At 57.4% G+C, this 8,716-nt stretch overlaps 1 protein-coding gene across 4 annotated transcripts in view; it reads right to left on the bottom strand.

Moving 5' to 3' along the window:
- Positions 1 to 8,716, bottom strand: part of Bcor (BCL6 corepressor) — a 134,114-nt gene that overhangs the window by 124,993 nt on the left and 405 nt on the right. The gene's annotated exons all lie outside the window — the stretch shown is intronic.

The following is an 8,716-nucleotide window of genomic DNA, read 5'->3' on the forward strand; positions in this document are numbered from 1 at the left end:
GCGCGAGCGGAGGACGCGTGGGCAGCCGGGCTTTGTTTTGCCCCTTGCCCTAGCCGGGAGGGGGGAAAAGCCTCCGCGGAGCTGCGGCCCACTGGCGAGTTGGCGGCGGCGAACGCCAGCACGTCTTCCCTCACCAAAGTGGACCGTGAAATCTCCTCCGGAGTTCACTCGGGACTTGGTCCGGGCAGGGTGCGGAATCGCCTTGGGGAGGGTCTCCCGTCCCGTCCACAAGTGGCTCCCCCGCGCAGACCAATGTGCAGTGTCATTATGGAGGATCCTGTTGCTCGGGCCTTGGGGGTGCTTGGGCGGCGCGCGTTCACCCCACCCCTGCACTGCGCGGAGGGCGAGACCGAAGCGCCCCGGGTGGCTGCCTGGAGGAGTCCGGGATCGGGCCTTCCGCCTCTCTCGGCAGCCTTCCGGGACCACGAGCACGGAGCCAGGGCGGCCTCTCGCCTTTCATTACGGGGCCTACGAAAGCAGCAGCCCAGGCAAATATGTAGCTATTAAAATTAATCGCCCTGCGTTGTCAGCTGAACATAATGCAAATTATTTATGGGCTGTCTGCGCAATATTTATCATCGTGCAGGCTCCAGGCGCTTCGTGCCTCCTGGTATCCCCCGCCCGCCCTGGCCCGCTCAGGGCGAAGCTTCGCGCAGGCTGCAGCGGCCCCGCGAGTCTGGGCACCCGGATGGGCTCCGACGGCCAGGCCACGCACGAGGGTACCTTCCAGGCCCAGAGTCTTACTTTAGTCTATTTATTGGAGGCCCAGTACGTGCAAAAACCAGGTCTCCGAAATCAAACGGTAAAAACCAATTTGGAAAAACCTGAGCCAAACAGACAAGCTTCGGGCCGAGGTGCGACGCAAGTGGAGGGTCCTAAGCGGCCCCAGAGAATTTTCTGTGGTTCGCAGCTGTCCTCCAAACCCGGGAAACCAGCGTTTGCGGAGCTGGATTCCCAGTAGGAAAACCCAAGAGCATCGGACGTCCCTTACAGATCTGAGTACGTTACAGATCCGAGTTCGCGCTGTCTACTGAAACAGGAATTGGGTGTCCTCCGAGCCTCAAAACTTGTTTGCTGATCGCAGATAACAGATTAACTGCTAATTGTCGAAATCGGGCCAACCACTTAGTTTATCACCGCTGGGGGCCTCTCGGTATTCGCTGCACTTTTTATATGTAAAATCAGCCTTGGTGCCTCCTGAACGGCTTTTGTGTGGCTTTTGTTTCTCTTTCAAATGCGGTGTTTTAAAAAACAGCAGCAACACACCACCCCACCCCCTCTCCAACCAAGCCTTCCTTCTGGTTTAAAACAAAACAAAACAAAACAAAAACCAGGAGGAGAAATAATCTATAGGACAATCCCCCCCTACTGGTCGGCGCTGGCGTTGGGGCTTTTTACGCAGATCCAGTCGCCCTGGGCTGCGGAGGTAAACAGGCTTTCTGCACCGCTGCTAAATGAATCACGAGGGGAAGAGCCGGGACTGTGGGGCGGAGGAGGTCTCTGGATCCGGGCTGGGCGCCAGGGCGGTGAGCGCGCTGCACGAGGGGCGATAGGGTGGAGGCTCGAGGCCCCAGGGCCAGGGAGCCGAGAGGAAGGCCGGCGGGCGGCTTAGAGGGAGGGCTGTCTGCGCAATATTTATCATCGTGCAGGCTCCAGGCGCTTCGTGCCTCCTGGTATCCCCCGCCCGCCCTGGCCCGCTCAGGGCGAAGCTTCGCGCAGGCTGCAGCGGCCCCGCGAGTCTGGGCACCCGGATGGGCTCCGACGGCCAGGCCACGCACGAGGGTACCTTCCAGGCCCAGAGTCTTACTTTAGTCTATTTATTGGAGGCCCAGTACGTGCAAAAACCAGGTCTCCGAAATCAAACGGTAAAAACCAATTTGGAAAAACCTGAGCCAAACAGACAAGCTTCGGGCCGAGGTGCGACGCAAGTGGAGGGTCCTAAGCGGCCCCAGAGAATTTTCTGTGGTTCGCAGCTGTCCTCCAAACCCGGGAAACCAGCGTTTGCGGAGCTGGATTCCCAGTAGGAAAACCCAAGAGCATCGGACGTCCCTTACAGATCTGAGTACGTTACAGATCCGAGTTCGCGCTGTCTACTGAAACAGGAATTGGGTGTCCTCCGAGCCTCAAAACTTGTTTGCTGATCGCAGATAACAGATTAACTGCTAATTGTCGAAATCGGGCCAACCACTTAGTTTATCACCGCTGGGGGCCTCTCGGTATTCGCTGCACTTTTTATATGTAAAATCAGCCTTGGTGCCTCCTGAACGGCTTTTGTGTGGCTTTTGTTTCTCTTTCAAATGCGGTGTTTTAAAAAACAGCAGCAACACACCACCCCACCCCCTCTCCAACCAAGCCTTCCTTCTGGTTTAAAACAAAACAAAACAAAACAAAAACCAGGAGGAGAAATAATCTATAGGACAATCCCCCCCTACTGGTCGGCGCTGGCGTTGGGGCTTTTTACGCAGATCCAGTCGCCCTGGGCTGCGGAGGTAAACAGGCTTTCTGCACCGCTGCTAAATGAATCACGAGGGGAAGAGCCGGGACTGTGGGGCGGAGGAGGTCTCTGGATCCGGGCTGGGCGCCAGGGCGGTGAGCGCGCTGCACGAGGGGCGATAGGGTGGAGGCTCGAGGCCCCAGGGCCAGGGAGCCGAGAGGAAGGCCGGCGGGCGGCTTAGAGGGAACACCCTGCACCTTACCGCTGGAAGGCTGGGATGCAGGGTGAGTGCCCGGCCTGGGACCACCTGGGGCCCGTCGTGCTGCGAGAGTCCTTCTACCCGGGAGGAGGTCACAGCCCCCCTCCCCCCCAGCGTTAGCAGTTTTCTGGATGCAGAGGCAGGCCTAGGTCTTTTGATATTCATTTTGAGCAAAGTTTCTACTTAGAGCAAAGCCCTACTTCTCTGTCCTCAACCAGCTGGCAAAGATCACCTACCTCTTAGCTGACCAAGCCTGGGACAGGGCCTACTTCCGGGGTCCTGGAGGGATGTGGTTGTCTATGGGTATCTGCTCTCCAGACTAACAGAAGGGCACATAGTCAAGAAGCCACTTTGAATTTATGTTCTTCCGGTTTTCTAAAAATGTGATTTGACCCATTTACAAGGCTCCTTTTTGTTCCCATTAACCCCCAATTTTCGACATTCCAAAGATTCTCCTATTACAGTACTTTAGAAACTTAATTTGAAATGACATAAATAAGGAGAGTCAAAAGATTAGGTTCCAAAGATTTGGTTTGGATTCACTTTATCTCAAATATTCTTGTATGGATTTGAGGAAGGGCTAATATTTACTGTGTTTAAATCAGCAAATTACAGGGTTTTCTATGTAAGACGCTGAACACCGACCACAGGAAAGTGGACAATCAGGTGACATTTACAAAGTGCTTTAACACTCTGGTCCTCAGACCCTTAATGGGGGGGGCAAGGTAAGTGTTGTTCCCATTTTACAGATGAGGAGACTGACCCCCAAGTTTCAGGGCAGTGGTCTTATTCATTGAAGTGAGGTCAGTAGCCAGCTGAAATCCACCAGCTCCTGACCCCACCCGCCCTCCTTTAGGTTAGTGTCTTTTAGTAAACCATCCTCCTCTGGGCTCTGTCTGCCCGGCCTGTGAGCCACCTTCCCAACAGATGCAGCCTGCAAACTCCAATGATTGGATTGTCTATTTATTCACTTCCCTCCACGGGGTCAGTTCCGACTCCAGGCCCTGGTGGACAGTTTTAAAGGGTTTCTGCAGACAGACCCTCTGGCCTCACCGGAAGCGTTTTATGAACCTGTGAGCCCTGTTAATCCCAGGAGGCGAGGCAGGATTAGTCCCGGGTGTGGGTGGGTATTCTTGTGTTTAGGTTTAATCCCTATGGGGGGGGGTGAGGAGATGGGGTCCAGAGGCTTCAGCAATGTGTGCACCCTTCATTAAACTGAGATTTGAGCCCAAGAGAATGGAAACTGAGGCCTACGGCTCTGGGATCCAGTCCTCAGAGTCTCCACGCACCCTGGGAGACCAGTATGAAGGTGGAGAGCGAATGGAGAGTGCAGTCCTGTGTGGGTTTTTTTTTCAGCAGGTTTTATTCTTCTAGCCCTGTGGAAAGGAGGAGAGCCGGAAAGAAACACTTAATCACCGGCGTCTCGCTGCTCGTCACGCGAAGATGGCAGCGGCTCCCCTGGGTTTCAGGTTCCGGGAAAGGCGAGTGTTCTGCCTTGAGGCAGGCATGCTGCTGCCTTCCTTCCCTGGCCTCGGCTGCCAGCCCGGGCCCCCGCGTCACCAGCAGTGTCCAGGGCAGCGGGGCTTCCACGCTCTGTCATCCCGAGTTCAAAGCAGGGGCTAGCGTTGGTGGCAAGACACACTGGTGGGGCGAGGGGGAAGGGGGCAACACAGGGCGTCAAGCTGTGGCCAGTAGGGCACTTGCAGGGTAGACTCCTACTGGTGGTGGCTGGAGGAGCCCTCAAGACAGGGGATTTACCACCACCCTCATTGCTCGGGCAGGCCCCACTCTCCGGCCCTCTCCTCTGATTCCCAGGTCACCGCAAAACAGAGTGAACAGGTCCCCACTGGCAGCCGCCAATTCCAGGGGGTGGGGTAGGGATTCGCAGTCCTGGCTACATGCCAGGGTGCCAAGCATGTGCCCAGACGGGTGTGTTGGGGGGGAAGGATGGCAGTGCGGCCTTTCCGCCTGGACTCTTCTAGAGTGTAGGACACAGCAGTGGCAGGCTTTTGAAGTACCTGAATCAGGAGGAGGAAGGAGGGTGGAGGCCTCGGAGACCCGCTGCAAGGGGAACCCCAAGCTGTGTCTGCACGAGCCCAGGCAGGAGGACGGGTGTTTAGGGGAGGCAGGGTGAGCAACAGGAACCTGGAACCAGCCCTCCCAACCCAGATCAAGGAACTGGGCTCTCCAGGCCCAGGGCGAGAGGGTTGGAGGCCTGGGGCTGGCAGCTCCAGCAGAGAGGATCCTGGAGCTTGTGAGGCAAGGATGGGCATCTGGCCAGCTCAGTGGGAGGAGCCAAGGGACCAGCATGAACCAGCAGACCCCGCAGGCAGCCGGTTAGGTAGGCCCCACGGGCGGTTGGGACCACTGACACTGGGCTATAAGGAGTTCCTCAGCAAGGCAATCGGCTGCCCCCAGCCCCTCTTCACCTCTGGCAGATGTGACCGCAGGATGCTAGGTTGAGCCAGGGCCTTTGAACCGCCTTCCCTGACCCTGTGTGCCACTGAGCCACAGTAACTTGTTTCTGTACCAGGCTTCCGGAAATTGCCTTTGCAGAACAATAGCCAAGTACTGAGACTTCTGGTCTCTTGTCATAATATTTTTTCTTTGGAAGGTTGGGGTCAGTCTGACTCTCCCCCAGAGCTCACCCTCACTACCTATCACTGGGCGGGCAACACAACCTTGTCTTTCTAGTCAGCCAGGCCCTACCCCCAACTCTGGTTTTGGGCAAGTCCCTTGCCAGTCCTGGACCTCAGCATCCTCTATAACACAGACCATCATATAGTATCCCCCCAAGGATTGTTCTGAGAACAATGTGCCTCAATACATAAAGTGCTCAGACTGCTGACTGACACAAAGCTACTTGTGTTTGTTGTTAGACTAGGATTGGGAAGGTATGCAAAGCAGGTCTAGGTTAAAGTTCCAGTGGCCTAGTCAGGGGTTTGGACAGGGTGGAACGGACCCTCTTATGGCCCACAGAAAAGTTGACGCAAAACAGACTCAACTGTCTCCTCCACTTTCCCTCAAAGTCCTGCGTGTGCAATGGTAGTGTAGGAAAGTGCTCACTTATACTGGCTCAAGGGCAAGTTCCTATGGGGCCCAGTCACCAGCACCATCTCTCTCGCTGCAGCCTTAGGGACCTCCCTGGTTTCCAGGACTTCTGCCTTATTCCTCCAGTCTGTCCTTTGGATGGTGCAAGGCCACCTTCTCTACATCAGCTCTCTGAGCAGCTGGACAAAAGTTAAGTCCCCTGGGGGTGTAATGTGGGTCTAACCCTGGTCGGGGCTGGTGGATGGACACCCTGTCTCTGGGCTGTTGGTGGGCCACATTTTACTGTCAGCCAAATAACAGAATTGGTCAGCTTTGTATTTTCAAAAAGGGTCCCATTACCTTTGAAATGGGGTTTCTAGCCCGCTCCATGGAGAGGAGTGTGGGGCAAAGCCTCCCTGCCTGGCCTCTCCCGAGAAGTCACCCATAATTCATTAGAAGAGGCTGCCTTTTCCTTTTCAAAGACAACACATATGGCCTTTCCCTTAAATTACGGGTCTTAGCCTAATCACTGAAAAGTGCTGGCTGTGCGCTCTGGCTCTCAGTAGATCCTTATCAGAACTGTGCGTGCCAGGCTGTCAGCGCCAGGAAGGTCAAAGAAAGCAGGAGCCTCCAGGTTTGCTCCTGAGACTTCAGGGGCACCCCTGGGGTTTCCCCTTCCCAGCCCCCAGCCCCGCCAGCCATGGCCGGCCAGCCTCCGAAAGGAGCCTGCAGCTCTAAATCAGAATTCCAGTTCTTGAGCGCCACCCGGAGAGTTCACATTTCTCCTCCTCCGAGGCCGCGTGGAGCTCAAGTGAGTCCGAGGGCGGCGGCAGCACGTCTCCGGGCCACCTCCACGCACCCTGCAGCACGTACACAGGAAAAGAAAATGCCAAGAGAAAATCGCGGGCTATGAAAGCGAAGCACAAACAACCCTTTGCAAGGAGTAAGAACCCCCAAATAGAAACTACAAAATAAAGGTCCTCGAAGATGGAGCGCAAAGAGGATCCCACCTTCTTAGGGCACACATTGGCCATGCCAAAATAGTGGTGCTCAGCTCAGCCCCTCCTGCCTACACGTTTAATACCAAGCTGAGAGCAAGGTTCGCGTCTACCAACTAACCTGTTCTCACAGTATTTTTAACTGGCTCAACGCCTGTTTGATTGGAGTGAAAAACATTGAGCTTACTTGAAATATGCACACACAATGTGCATTTAACTGGGGTAAGTTCCGCAGCTGTCTGACCACATCTGTCTGGTCCCTCTGAGAATTCACGTTTTCTAGTCTGGGAAGCGGCAGGCAGCCCTCACGGCTCCTCCTTCGGCGGATTCCTGGCGAGGCTCCCATCCTCCCCAAGCACCGCGAACGGAGGCGACCGCATTAATACTCGCGGGCAGCCTGCTCTGACCTATACTGTCATTTTTTCCATCGGTAAGGATCAGGCTGCGGGGTGGGGGGCGGTGGCTCTCCTCTGAGGGGCTCTGCACGGATCGTTGGGTTTTCCCCGGCCAACTTAACACGGAGGCAAAAGGGGCAGATGGAAACCAGGCCTCGGCTCGCCGGGCGCGCGTAAGCGCCTCACTCGGCAGCTCCACGCAAAGCCAGGGCTGGATTTTCGCGGCCTGGGCCCAGCGTCCTCCCCGCGCCGGCGCGATCCTCTCTCCCTCCGGCTGAGCAAACGTGCTCGCTTAATTCCGCCCTGGAGACAGCAGCTGTGCGGCGAGAGGAGGGGGGGAAAAAAACAACAACCCTGCAACTTTTCCAACAGAAAGTGTGTGTTCACAGGAGAGGTGAAGGCCCACCCCGATTCTGTGCACGTACAGACACAGCATCTAATCAGTGTCACTGCCAGGAATATGCTTCCGCGGCGGGCGACACCCCCGCCCCCGCCAACCTGCAGGAGGGAGGGGGGATGCAAATGGCGTCTCCTGTCGCCCCAGACTCTGCGCACCCGCTGCCGCGACTCCGAGCAGACGTGGCAGCGAACTAAGGTGTAACGTCTGGGGAGACGAACACTTTGGTGGCACGGACCCCACTCGCTTGCCCGGGTCGCGGTTAGAGGAACTAACACCACTCGGGGGCTCTGAGGCCGTTCCCCGCTTTCACCTCCGGAAGAGCCACCCTTCCTCGACGGGGAAGAGGGTCTGCAAGGCAACTGTTCCCGCGCCTTCCCCACAAGAGGAACGTTGGTGGGTTTCCAGTCCCAGGCCGGCCCGCACTACCCCACTCTTTCCAGGCCTCAGACTTGAGCCCCGAAGGCTCTCCTAGGAAGAGTGGTACCTTTCAGGCCGCAGGGAGTCGGGGGGGGGGCAAAGTCAAGCGGCCCCCAGTGGTTCTGGCAAATGGCCAAGTTTGTGTCCTTTCCCTCCCACGCTGAAGCAGCTCGCGCCACTTTGGGGAAGCGTGAGCCCTCCCCCGCGCCCAACCACGAGGCCGCCTCTGTCCTCTCGGAGGGGCCAACGATGTTTCTACATAGCGCCCCCGGCCTGGATCCGTGGCCTTGGTACACCCCGGAGGAGGCTCCGGAGAGGCTTAGGGCCCCCCCCGCTCTTCTGGGGAGGGGCACGGGAATGTGTGGCGTGCCCGGGCTCCAGCCCGCACCCCCACAGCCTTCCGCCTGCAACCGCCCCCTCCTCCCCGTAGCGGTGCGGGACGCACCCTCCTCTTTGCACATAGGGCACCCCTGGGACGCAGACAGGGATGGCGGTTCCGGTCGTTCCGGGATTTGCGTACAAGAAAACGAGGCCGGCGACTGCAAGAGCGGCGCCTCCATTCTTGGGGTTCAGGCCCCCGCGCAGTCTCCGCGTGGGTTCCGCTCCTGCCTGGGGGGCCCCGCTTCCGTCCCCCTGTCCTCCAGCTATCCTCGTCCAGCCGGTGCCGCCCCACGGGAACCCCGAGCGCCCTGGCTCCCACACCACCCTTCCATAACTCGCACGCCTCCCTCGCTCCGAACTCGGGGCGCCGCTCGCTCTCAGCACCCCGACTACTCCGATTCC

This window comes from Fukomys damarensis, unplaced genomic scaffold (assembly GCF_012274545.1).
Source record: "Fukomys damarensis isolate Sample0158 unplaced genomic scaffold, DMR_v1.0_HiC HiC_scaffold_39, whole genome shotgun sequence".
Lineage (NCBI taxonomy): Eukaryota > Metazoa > Chordata > Mammalia > Rodentia > Bathyergidae > Fukomys > Fukomys damarensis.